The sequence below is a fragment of the Cherax quadricarinatus genome, chromosome 72 (genome assembly GCF_038502225.1).
Source record: "Cherax quadricarinatus isolate ZL_2023a chromosome 72, ASM3850222v1, whole genome shotgun sequence".
Lineage (NCBI taxonomy): Eukaryota > Metazoa > Arthropoda > Malacostraca > Decapoda > Parastacidae > Cherax > Cherax quadricarinatus.
In genome coordinates this window covers 1,940,511-1,952,613 of record NC_091363.1, presented here as the reverse complement: position 1 = coordinate 1,952,613, position 12,103 = coordinate 1,940,511, and the positions used below count along the sequence as shown (strand labels likewise).

At 39.6% G+C, this 12,103-nt stretch overlaps 1 protein-coding gene across 12 annotated transcripts in view; it reads left to right on the top strand.

Moving 5' to 3' along the window:
- Positions 1 to 12,103, top strand: part of rngo (DNA damage inducible 1 homolog rngo) — a 45,978-nt gene that overhangs the window by 27,145 nt on the left and 6,730 nt on the right. The gene's annotated exons all lie outside the window — the stretch shown is intronic.

The window sequence follows — 12,103 nt, the reverse complement described above, 5'->3', positions numbered from 1 at the left end:
AGGTAGTAGGTTGGTAGACAGCAACCACCCAGGGAAGTACTACCGTCCTGCCAGATGACTGTGAAACAAAAACCTGTAACTGTTTTGCATGATGGTAGGATTGCTGGCTTCTTTTTCTGTCTCATAAACACGCTAAGATAACAGGGATATCTTGCTACTCCTACTTACACTTTGGTCACACTTCACAGACACGCACATGCATATATATATATACATACATCTAGGTTTTTCTCCTTTTTCTAAATAGCTCTTGTTCTTTTTTATTTCTTCTATTGTCCATGGGGAAGTGGAAAAGAATCTTTCCTCCGTAAGCCATGCGTGTCGTATGAGGCGACTAAAATGCCGGGAGCAATGGGCTAGTAACCCCTTCTCCTGTATACAATTACTAAAAAAGAGAAGAAGAAAAACTTTATAAAACTGGGTTGCTTAAATGTGCGTGGATGTAGTGCGGATGACAAGAAACAGATGATTGCTGATGTTATGAATGAAAAGAAGTTGGATGTCCTGGCCCTAAGCGAAACAAAGCTGAAGGGGGTAGGAGAGTTTCAGTGGGGGGAAATAAATGGGATTAAATCTGGAGTATCTGAGAGAGTTAGAGCAAAGGAAGGGGTAGCAGTAATGTTAAATGATCAGTTATGGAAGGAGAAAAGAGAATATGAATGTGTAAATTCAAGAATTATGTGGATTAAAGTAAAGGTTGGATGCGAGAAGTGGGTCATAATAAGCGTGTATGCACCTGGAGAAGAGAGGAATGCAGAGGAGAGAGAGAGATTTTGGGAGATGTTAAGTGAATGTATAGGAGCCTTTGAACCAAGTGAGAGAGTAATTGTGGTAGGGGACTTGAATGCTAAAGTAGGAGAAACTTTTAGAGAGGGTGTGGTAGGTAAGTTTGGGGTGCCAGGTGTAAATGATAATGGGAGCCCTTTGATTGAACTTTGTATAGAAAGGGGTTTAGTTATAGGTAATACATATTTTAAGAAAAAGAGGATAAATAAGTATACACGATATGATGTAGGGCGAAATGACAGTAGTTTGTTGGATTATGTATTGGTAGATAAAAGACTGTTGAGTAGACTTCAGGATGTACATGTTTATAGAGGGGCCACAGATATATCAGATCACTTTCTAGTTGTAGCTACACTGAGAGTAAAAGGTAGATGGGATACAAGGAGAATAGAAGCATCAGGGAAGAGAGAGGTGAAGGTTTATAAACTAAAAGAGGAGGCAGTTAGGGTAAGATATAAACAGCTATTGGAGGATAGATGGGCTAATGAGAGCATAGGCAATGGGGTCGAAGAGGTATGGGGTAGGTTTAAAAATGTAGTGTTAGAGTGTTCAGCAGAAGTTTGTGGTTACAGGAAAGTGGGTGCAGGAGGGAAGAGGAGCGATTGGTGGAATGATGATGTAAAGAGAGTAGTAAGGGAGAAAAAGTTAGCATATGAGAAGTTTTTACAAAGTAGAAGTGATGCAAGGAGGGAAGAGTATATGGAGAAAAAGAGAGAAGTTAAGAGAGTGGTGAAGCAATGTAAAAAGAGAGCAAATGAGAGAGTGGGTGAGATGTTATCAACAAATTTTGTTGAAAATAAGAAAAAGTTTTGGAGTGAGATTAACAAGTTAAGAAAGCCTAGAGAACAAATGGATTTGTCAGTTAAAAATAGGAGAGGAGAGTTATTAAATGGAGAGTTAGAGGTATTGGGAAGATGGAAGGAATATTTTGAGGAATTGTTAAATGTTGATGAAGATAGGGAAGCTGTGATTTCGTGTATAGGGCAAGGAGGAATAACATCTTGTAGGAGTGAGGAAGAGCCAGTTGTGAGTGTGGGGGAAGTTCGTGAGGCAGTAGGTAAAATGAAAGGGGGTAAGGCAGCCGGGATTGATGGGATAAAGATAGAAATGTTAAAAGCAGGTGGGGATATAGTTTTGGAGTGGTTGGTGCAATTATTTAATAAATGTATGGAAGAAGGTAAGGTACCTAGGGATTGGCAGAGAGCATGCATAGTTCCTTTGTATAAAGGCAAAGGGGATAAAAGAGAGTGCAAAAATTATAGGGGGATAAGTCTGTTGAGTGTACCTGGTAAAGTGTATGGTAGAGTTATAATTGAAAGAATTAAGAGTAAGACGGAGAATAGGATAGCAGATGAACAAGGAGGCTTTAGGAAAGGTAGGGGGTGTGTGGACCAGGTGTTTACAGTGAAACATATAAGTGAACAGTATTTAGATAAGGCTAAAGAGGTCTTTGTGGCATTTATGGATTTGGAAAAGGCGTATGACAGGGTGGATAGGGGGGCAATGTGGCAGATGTTGCAAGTGTATGGTGTAGGAGGTAGGTTACTGAAAGCAGTGAAGAGTTTTTACGAGGATAGTGAGGCTCAAGTTAGAGTATGTAGGAAAGAGGGAAATTTTTTCCCAGTAAAAGTAGGCCTTAGACAAGGATGTGTGATGTCACCGTGGTTGTTTAATATATTTATAGATGGGGTTGTAAGAGAAGTAAATGCGAGGGTCTTGGCAAGAGGCGTGGAGTTAAAAGATAAAGAATCACACACAAAGTGGGAGTTGTCACAGCTGCTCTTTGCTGATGACACTGTGCTCTTGGGAGATTCTGAAGAGAAGTTGCAGAGATTGGTGGATGAATTTGGTAGGGTGTGCAAAAGAAGAAAATTAAAGGTGAATACAGGAAAGAGTAAGGTTATGAGGATAACAAAAAGATTAGGTGATGAAAGATTGAATATCAGATTGGAGGGAGAGAGTATGGAGGAGGTGAACGTATTCAGATATTTGGGAGTGGACGTGTCAGCAGATGGGTCTATGAAAGATGAGGTGAATCATAGAATTGATGAGGGAAAAAGAGTGAGTGGTGCACTTAGGAGTCTGTGGAGACAAAGAACTTTGTCCTTGGAGGCAAAGAGGGGAATGTATGAGAGTATAGTTTTACCAACGCTCTTATATGGGTGTGAAGCGTGGGTGATGAATGTTGCAGCGAGGAGAAGGCTGGAGGCAGTGGAGATGTCATGTCTGAGGGCAATGTGTGGTGTGAATATAATGCAGAGAATTCGTAGTTTGGAAGTTAGGAGGAGGTGCGGGATTACCAAAACTGTTGTCCAGAGGGCTGAGGAAGGGTTGTTGAGGTGGTTCGGACATGTAGAGAGAATGGAGCGAAACAGAATGACTTCAAGAGTGTATCAGTCTGTAGTGGAAGGAAGGCGGGGTAGGGGTCGGCCTAGGAAGGGTTGGAGGGAGGGGGTAAAGGAGGTTTTGTGTGCGAGGGGCTTGGACTTCCAGCAGGCATGCGTGAGCGTGTTTGATAGGAGTGAATGGAGACAAATGGTTTTTAATACTTGACGTGCTGTTGGAGTGTGAGCAAAGTAACATTTATGAAGGGATTCAGGGAAACCGGCAGGCCGGACTTGAGTCCTGGAGATGGGAAGTACAGTGCCTGCACTCTGAAGGAGGGGTGTTAATGTTGCAGTTTAAAACTGTAGTGTAAAGCACCCTTCTGGCAAGACAGTGATGGAGTGAATGATGGTGAAAGTTTTTCTTTTTCGGGCCACCCTGCCTTGGTGGGAATCGGCCGGTGTGATAATAATAATAATAATAGCCTGTCAGTAATCAGACAAATAATTGCAAAGTAACAAGGAGCAACTCCTGCAATAGACCAGCGCCCACAGACGTCATCTCGTTTGAGGCCTGGTGATCACTACCCCATACAACTGCCTCCTACTACTGCCAAGAAAAATGCTCAGAAGAGGTGTTATGTATGTATGCATATCACAAAACGCCCACAAACACGCAGAGACACTCGTTTTATGTGTGAAGTGCCCCTCTGCATATACCCATGTTTCAAAGAGTTCCACAAGCTGCAGCAGTTCTAGGAACATGTTTAGTGACTGTACATATGTATATATATTATGGAACAATAGTAATAAACATTGTTTTGTATTGTTTGTTTGTGTAAACAAAGTGTATACACAAACTAATAGTGATAAAGTTTGTTCTGTTATTGTGTTGTAAACAATGAGTGTATATTTGAACAATGCACCTTACATTGGTCTCACAGGCCACATAAGTTACCTGGAACAGAAAAATATTGAAAAATGCAAGAAACCTTTGAAATAGAGTAAATAAAAGAATACCGGGTGGGCGGCGGTCGCCGCTGTTGCCGTACGCACGTCACTTTCTGCAAACTTTGCGGCTCTATATCTTGGTAAGTACTGATGGCAAAATTTTTTTTTTAGGCTTAAAACACTACTAAAAATATTCCTAACATTTTCATAAGAAAAAATAATTTTTTTTTTTCGAATATTTGGCGACATAGAATGACAGTTTCAGAGAGGGGCCTGAAACAGTCAAAGGGTTAATTCTTTCAGTAATAACTCTACCATACACTTTACCAGGTATACTCAACAGACTTATCCCCCTATAATTTTTGCACTCTCTTTTATCCCCTTTGCCTTTATACAAAGGAACTATGCATGCTCTCTGCCAATCCCTAGGTACCTTACCCTCTTCCATACATTTATTAAATAATTGCACCAACCACTCCAAAACTATATCCCCACCTGCTTTTAACATTTCTATCTTTATCCCATCAATCCCGGCTGCCTTACCCCCTTTCATTTTACCTACTGCCTCACGAACTTCCCCCACACTCACAACTGGCACTTCCTCACTCCTACAAGATGTTATTCCTCCTTGCCCTATACACGAAATCACAGCTTCCCTATCTTCATCAACATTTAACAATTCCTCAAAATATTCCCTCCATCTTCCCAATACCTCTAACTCTCCATTTAATAACTCTCCTCTTCTATTTTTAACTGACAAATCCATTTGTTCTCTAGGCTTCCTTAACTTGTTAATCTCACTCCTAAACTTTTTCTTATTTTCAACAAAATTTGTTGATAACATCTCACCCACTCTCTCATTTGCTCTCTTTTTACATTGCTTCACCACTCTCTTAACCTCTCTCTTTTTCTCCATATACTCTTCCCTCCTTGCATCACTTCTACTTTGTAAAGACTTCTCATATGCTAACTTTTTCTCCCTTACTACTCTCTTTACATCATCATTCCACCAATCGCTCCTCTTCCCTCCTGCACCCACTTTCCTGTAACCACAAACTTCTGCTGAACACTCTAACACTACATTTTTAAACCTACCCCATACTTCTTCGACCCCATTGCCTATGCTCTCATTAGCCCATCTATCCTCCAATAGCTGTTTATATCTTACCCTAACTACCTCCTCGTATAGTTTATAAACCTTCACCTCTCTCTTCCCTGATGCTTCTATTCTCCTTGTATCCCATCTACCTTTTATCCTCAGTGTAGCTACAACTAGAAAGTGATCTGATATATCTGTGGCCCCTCTATAAACATGTACATCCTGAAGTCTACTCAACAGTCTTTTATCTACCAATACATAATCCAACAAACTACTGTCATTTTGCCCTACATCATATCTTGTATACTTATTTATCCTCTTTTTCTTAAAATATGTATTACCTATAACTAAACCCCTTTCTATACAAAGTTCAATCAAAGGGCTCCCATTATCATTTACACCTGGCATCCCAAACTTACCTACCACACCCTCTCTAAAAGTTTCTCCTACTTTAGCATTCAGATCCCCTACCACAATTACTCTCTCACTTGGTTCAAAGGCTCCTATACATTCACTTAACATCTCCCAAAATCTCTCTCTCTCCTCTACATTCCTCTCTTCTCCAGGTGCATACACGCTTATTATGACCCACTTTTCACATCCAACCTTTACGTTAATCCACATAATTCTTGAATTTACACATTCATATTCTCTTTTCTCCTTCCATAACTGATCCTTCAACATTACTGCTACCCCTTCCTTTGCTCTAACTCTCTCAGATAATCCAGATTTAATCCCATTTATTTCCCCCCACCGAAACTCCCCTACCCCCTTCAGCTTTGTTTCGCTTAGGGCCAGGACATCCAACTTCTTTTCATTCATAACATCAGCAATCATCTGTTTCTTGTCATCTGCACTACATCCACGCACATTCAAGCATCCCAGTTTTATAAAGCTTTTCTTCTTCTCTTTTTTAGTAAATGTCTACAGGAGAAGGGGTTACTAGCCCATTGCTCCCGGCATTTTAGTCGCCTCATACGACACGCATGGCTTACGGAGGAAAGATTCTTTTCCAGTTCCCTATGGACAATAGAAGAAATAAAGAAGAACAAGAACTATTTAGAAAAAGGGGAAAAACCTAGATGTATGTATATATATATGCATGTGCGTGTCTGTGAAGTGTGACCAAAGTGTAAGTAGGAGTAGCAAGATATCCCTGTTATCTAGCGTGTTTATGAGACAGAAAAAGAAACCAGCAATCCTACCATCATGCAAAACAGTTACAGGTTTCTGTTTCACAGTCATCTGGCAGGACGGTAGTACTTCCCTGGGTGGTTGCTGTCTACCAACCTACTACCTGATAAATATATAAATAAATATATAAATATATGTAGTATACATATGCACCAAACCCCACACTTGGAGTTGTACATCAAACCACACAATTTAGGAGTCAAAATCCAATCTCCAAAATTTAAGTGTTGTGCATCAAGCCCCATAAGTTGGGGTTGTGCATTAAACCCTACAGTTTAAAGGTCATATGCTAAGCCTGCTAAAAAAAAAAAAAAAAAAAAGGTACAGTGAGACACTCCACAAATAATCTAATTTATTCACAGGTTGGCCATCAGTAAAAACTTTGGATAATCAAAATCTTCAGAATATGAACCCCTCGAATTTAGAGTGCTGACTGTACAGCATGCATATCCTTAATGATCATGATACCATTAAAATTAAAGTTATTTGATCTTGCATATGTTCGAGTTTCTGTCAAAAATTTTGTTGTCATAGTAAAGAAAATTTTTTGCATGATAACAGAACTAAAAATATATGTGATGGTATAATACAGTGTTACTAACACACTACTGTACAGTGTTACTAACACACTACTGTACAGTGTTACTAACACACTACAGTACAGTGTTACTAACACACTACTGTACAGTGTTACTAACACACTACAGTACAGTGTTACTAACACACTACTGTACAGTGTTACTAACACACTACTGTACAGTGTTACTAACACACTACTGTACAGTGTTACTATCACACTACTGTACAGTGTTACTAACACACTACAGTACAGTGTTACTAACACACTACAGTACAGTGTTACTATCACACTACTGTACAGTGTTACTATCACACTACAGTACAGTGTTACTAACACACTACTGTACAGTGTTACTAACACACTACTGTACAGTGTTACTAACACACTACTGTACAGTGTTACTAACACACTACAGTACAGTGTTACTAACACACTACTGTACAGTGTTACTAACACACTACTGTACAGTGTTACTAACACACTACTGTACAGTGTTACTATCACACTACTGTACAGTGTTACTAACACACTACAGTACAGTGTTACTAACACACTACCGTACAGTGTTACTATCACACTACTGTACAGTGTTACTATCACACTACAGTACAGTGTTACTAACACACTACAGTACAGTGTTACTAACACACTACTGTACAGTGTTACTAACACACTACTGTACAGTGTTACTAACACACTACTGTACAGTGTTACTATCACACTACTGTACAGTACACTGTTACTATCATACTGCTGTACAGTACAGTGTTACTAACACACTACTGTACAGTACACTGTTACTATCATACTGCTGTACAGTACAGTGTTACTCTCACACTACAGTACAGTGTTACTAACACACTACTGTACAGTACACTGTTACTATCATACTGCTGTACAGTACAGTGTTACTAACACACTACTGTACAGTACACTGTTATTATCATACTACTGTACAGTACAGTGTTACTAACACACTACTGTACAGTACACTGTTACTATCATACTGCTGTACAGTACAGTGTTACTCTCACACTACAGTACAGTGTCACTATCACACTGATGTATGTACAGTACACTGTTACTATCATACTGCTGTACAGTACAGTGTTACTAACACACTACTGTACAGTACACTGTTACTATCATACTACTGTACAGTACAGTGTTACTAACACACTACTGTACAGTACACTGTTACTATCATACTACTGTACAGTACAGTGTTACTAACACACTACTGTACAGTACACTGTTACTATCATACTGCTGTACAGTACAGTGTTACTAACACACTACTGTACAGTACACTGTTACTATCATACTACTGTACAGTACAGTGTTACTAACACACTACTGTACAGTACACTGTTACTATCATACTGCTGTACAGTACAGTGTTACTAACACACTACTGTACAGTACACTGTTACTATCATACTACTGTACAGTACAGTGTTACTAACACACTACTGTACAGTACACTGTTACTATCATACTGCTGTACAGTACAGTGTTACTAACACACTACTGTACAGTACACTGTTACTATCATACTACTGTACAGTACAGTGTTACTAACTACTGTACAGTACACTGTTACTATCATACTGCTGTACAGTACAGTGTTACTCTCACACTACAGTAGTGTCACTATCACACTGCTGTACAGTACACTGTTACTATCATACTGCTGTACAGTACAGTGTTACTCTCACACTACAGTACAGTGTCACTATCACACTGCTGTACAGTACACTGTTACTATCATACTGCTGTACAGTACAGTGTTACTCTCACACTACAGTACAGTGTCACTATCACACTGCTGTACAGTACACTGTTACTATCATACTGCTGTACAGTACAGTGTTACTCTCACACTACAGTACAGTGTCACTATCACACTGCTGTATGTACAATACACTGTTACTATCATACTGCTGTACAGTACAGTGTTACTAACACACTACTGTACAGTACACTGTTACTATCATACTACTGTACAGTACAGTGTTACTAACACACTACAGTACAGTGTCACTATCACACTGCTGTATGTACAATACACTGTTACTATCATACTGCTGTACAGTACAGTGTTACTAACACACTACTGTACAGTACACTGTTACTATCATACTGCTGTACAGTACAGTGTTACTAACACACTACTGTACAGTACACTGTTACTATCATACTACTGTACAGTACAGTGTTACTAACACACTACTGTACAGTACACTGTTACTATCATACTGCTGTACAGTACAGTGTTACTCTCACACTACAGTACAGTGTCACTATCACACTGCTGTACAGTACACTGTTACTATCATACTTCTGTACAGTACAGTGTTACTCTCACACTACAGTACAGTGTCACTATCACACTACTGTAAAGTACAGTGTCACTATCACACTACTGTAAAGTACAGTGTCACTATCACACTACTGTAAAGTACAGTGTCACTATCACAGTACTGTACAGTACAGTGTCACTATCACACTACTGTAAAGTACAGTGTCACTATCACACTACTGTAAAGTACAGTGTCACTATCACACTACTGTAAAGTACAGTGTCACTATCACACTACTGTAAAGTACAGTGTCACTATCACACTACTGTACAGTACAGTGTCACTATCACACTACTGTAAAGTACAGTGTCACTATCACACTACTGTAAAGTACAGTGTCACTATCACACTACTGTAAAGTACAGTGTCACTATCACACTACTGTACAGTACAGTGTCACTATCACACTACTGTAAAGTACAGTGTCACTATCACACTACTGTAAAGTACAGTGTCACTATCACACTACTGTAAAGTACAGTGTCACTATCACACTACTGTAAAGTACAGTGTCACTATCACACTACTGTACAATACAGTGTCACTATCACACTACTGTACAGTACAGTGTCACTATCACACTACTGTAAAGTACAGTGTCACTATCACACTACTGTACAGTACAGTGTCACTATCACACTACTGTAAAGTACAGTGTCACTATCACACTACTGTACAGTACAGTGTCACTATCACACTACTGTAAAGTACAGTGTCACTATCACACTACTGTACAGTACAGTGTCACTATCACACTACTGTAAAGTACAGTGTCACTATCACACTACTGTACAGTACAGTGTCACTATCACACTACTGTAAAGTACAGTGTCACTATGACACTACTGTACAGTACAGTGTCACTATCACACTACTGTAAAGTACAGTGTCACTATCACACTACTGTACAGTACAGTGTCACTATCACACTACTGTAAAGTACAGTGTCACTATCACACTACTGTACAGTACAGTGTCACTATCACACTACTGTACAGTACAGTGTCACTATCACACTACTGTACAGTACAGTGTCACTATCACACTACTGTACAGTACAGTGTCACTATCACACTACTGTAAAGTACAGTGTCACTATCACACTACTGTACAGTACAGTGTCACTATCACACTACTGTACAGTACAGTGTCACTATCACACTACTGTAAAGTACAGTGTCACTATCACACTACTGTACAGTAGTGTCACTATCACACTACTGTACAGTACAGTGTCACTATCACACTACTGTACAGTACAGTGTCACTATCACACTACTGTACAGTACAGTGTCACTATCACACTGCTGTACAGTACAGTGTCACTATCACACTGCTGTACAGTACAGTGTCACTATCACACTACTGTACAGTACAGTGTCACTATCACACTACTGTACAGTACAGTGTCACTATCACACTACTGTACAGTACAGTGTCACTATCACACTGCTGTACAGTACAGTGTCACTATCACACTGCTGTACAGTACAGTGTCACTATCACACTACTGTACAGTACAGTGTCACTATCACACTGCTGTACAGTACAGTGTCACTATCACACTACTGTACAGTACAGTGTCACTATCACACTACTGTACAGTACAGTGTCACTATCACACTGCTGTACAGTACAGTGTCACTATCACACTGCTGTACAGTACAGTGTCACTATCACACTGCTGTACAGTACAGTGTCACTATCACACTACTGTACAGTACAGTGTCACTATCACACTACTGTAAAGTACAGTGTCACTATCACACTACTGTAAAGTACAGTGTCACTATCACACTACTGTACAGTACAGTGTCACTATCACACTACTGTACAGTACAGTGTCACTATCACACTACTGTAAAGTACAGTGTCACTATCACACTACTGTAAAGTACAGTGTCACTATCACACTACTGTAAAGTACAGTGTCACTATCACACTACTGTAAAGTACAGTGTCACTATCACACTACTGTAAAGTACAGTGTCACTATCACACTACTGTACAGTACAGTGTCACTATCACACTACTGTACAGTACAGTGTCACTATCACACTGCTGTACAGTACAGTGTCACTATCACACTGCTGTACAGTACAGTGTCACTATCACACTACTGTAAAGTACAGTGTCACTATCACACTACTGTAAAGTACAGTGTCACTATCACACTACTGTACAGTACAGTGTCACTATCACACTACTGTACAGTACAGTGTCACTATCACACTACTGTACAGTACAGTGTCACTATCACACTACTGTAAAGTACAGTGTCACTATCACACTACTGTACAGTACAGTGTCACTATCACACTACTGTACAGTACAGTGTCACTATCACACTACTGTACAGTACAGTGTCACTATCACACTACTGTACAGTACAGTGTCACTATCACACTACTGTACAGTACAGTGTCACTATCACACTACTGTACAGTACAGTGTCACTATCACACTACTGTAAAGTACAGTGTCACTATCACACTACTGTACAGTACAGTGTCACTATCACACTACTGTAAAGTACAGTGTCACTATCACACTACTGTACAGTACAGTGTCACTATCACACTACTGTAAAGTACAGTGTCACTATCACACTACTGTAAAGTACAGTGTCACTATCACACTACTGTACAGTACAGTGTCACTATCACACTACTGTACAGTACAGTGTCACTATCACACTACTGTAAAGTACAGTGTCACTATCACACTGCTGTACAGTACAGTATTTCAGTAATACTGTATTTAATAGAGCTTCCATCTCTTGTTGTCTTTGTCAGATTTTTATCTT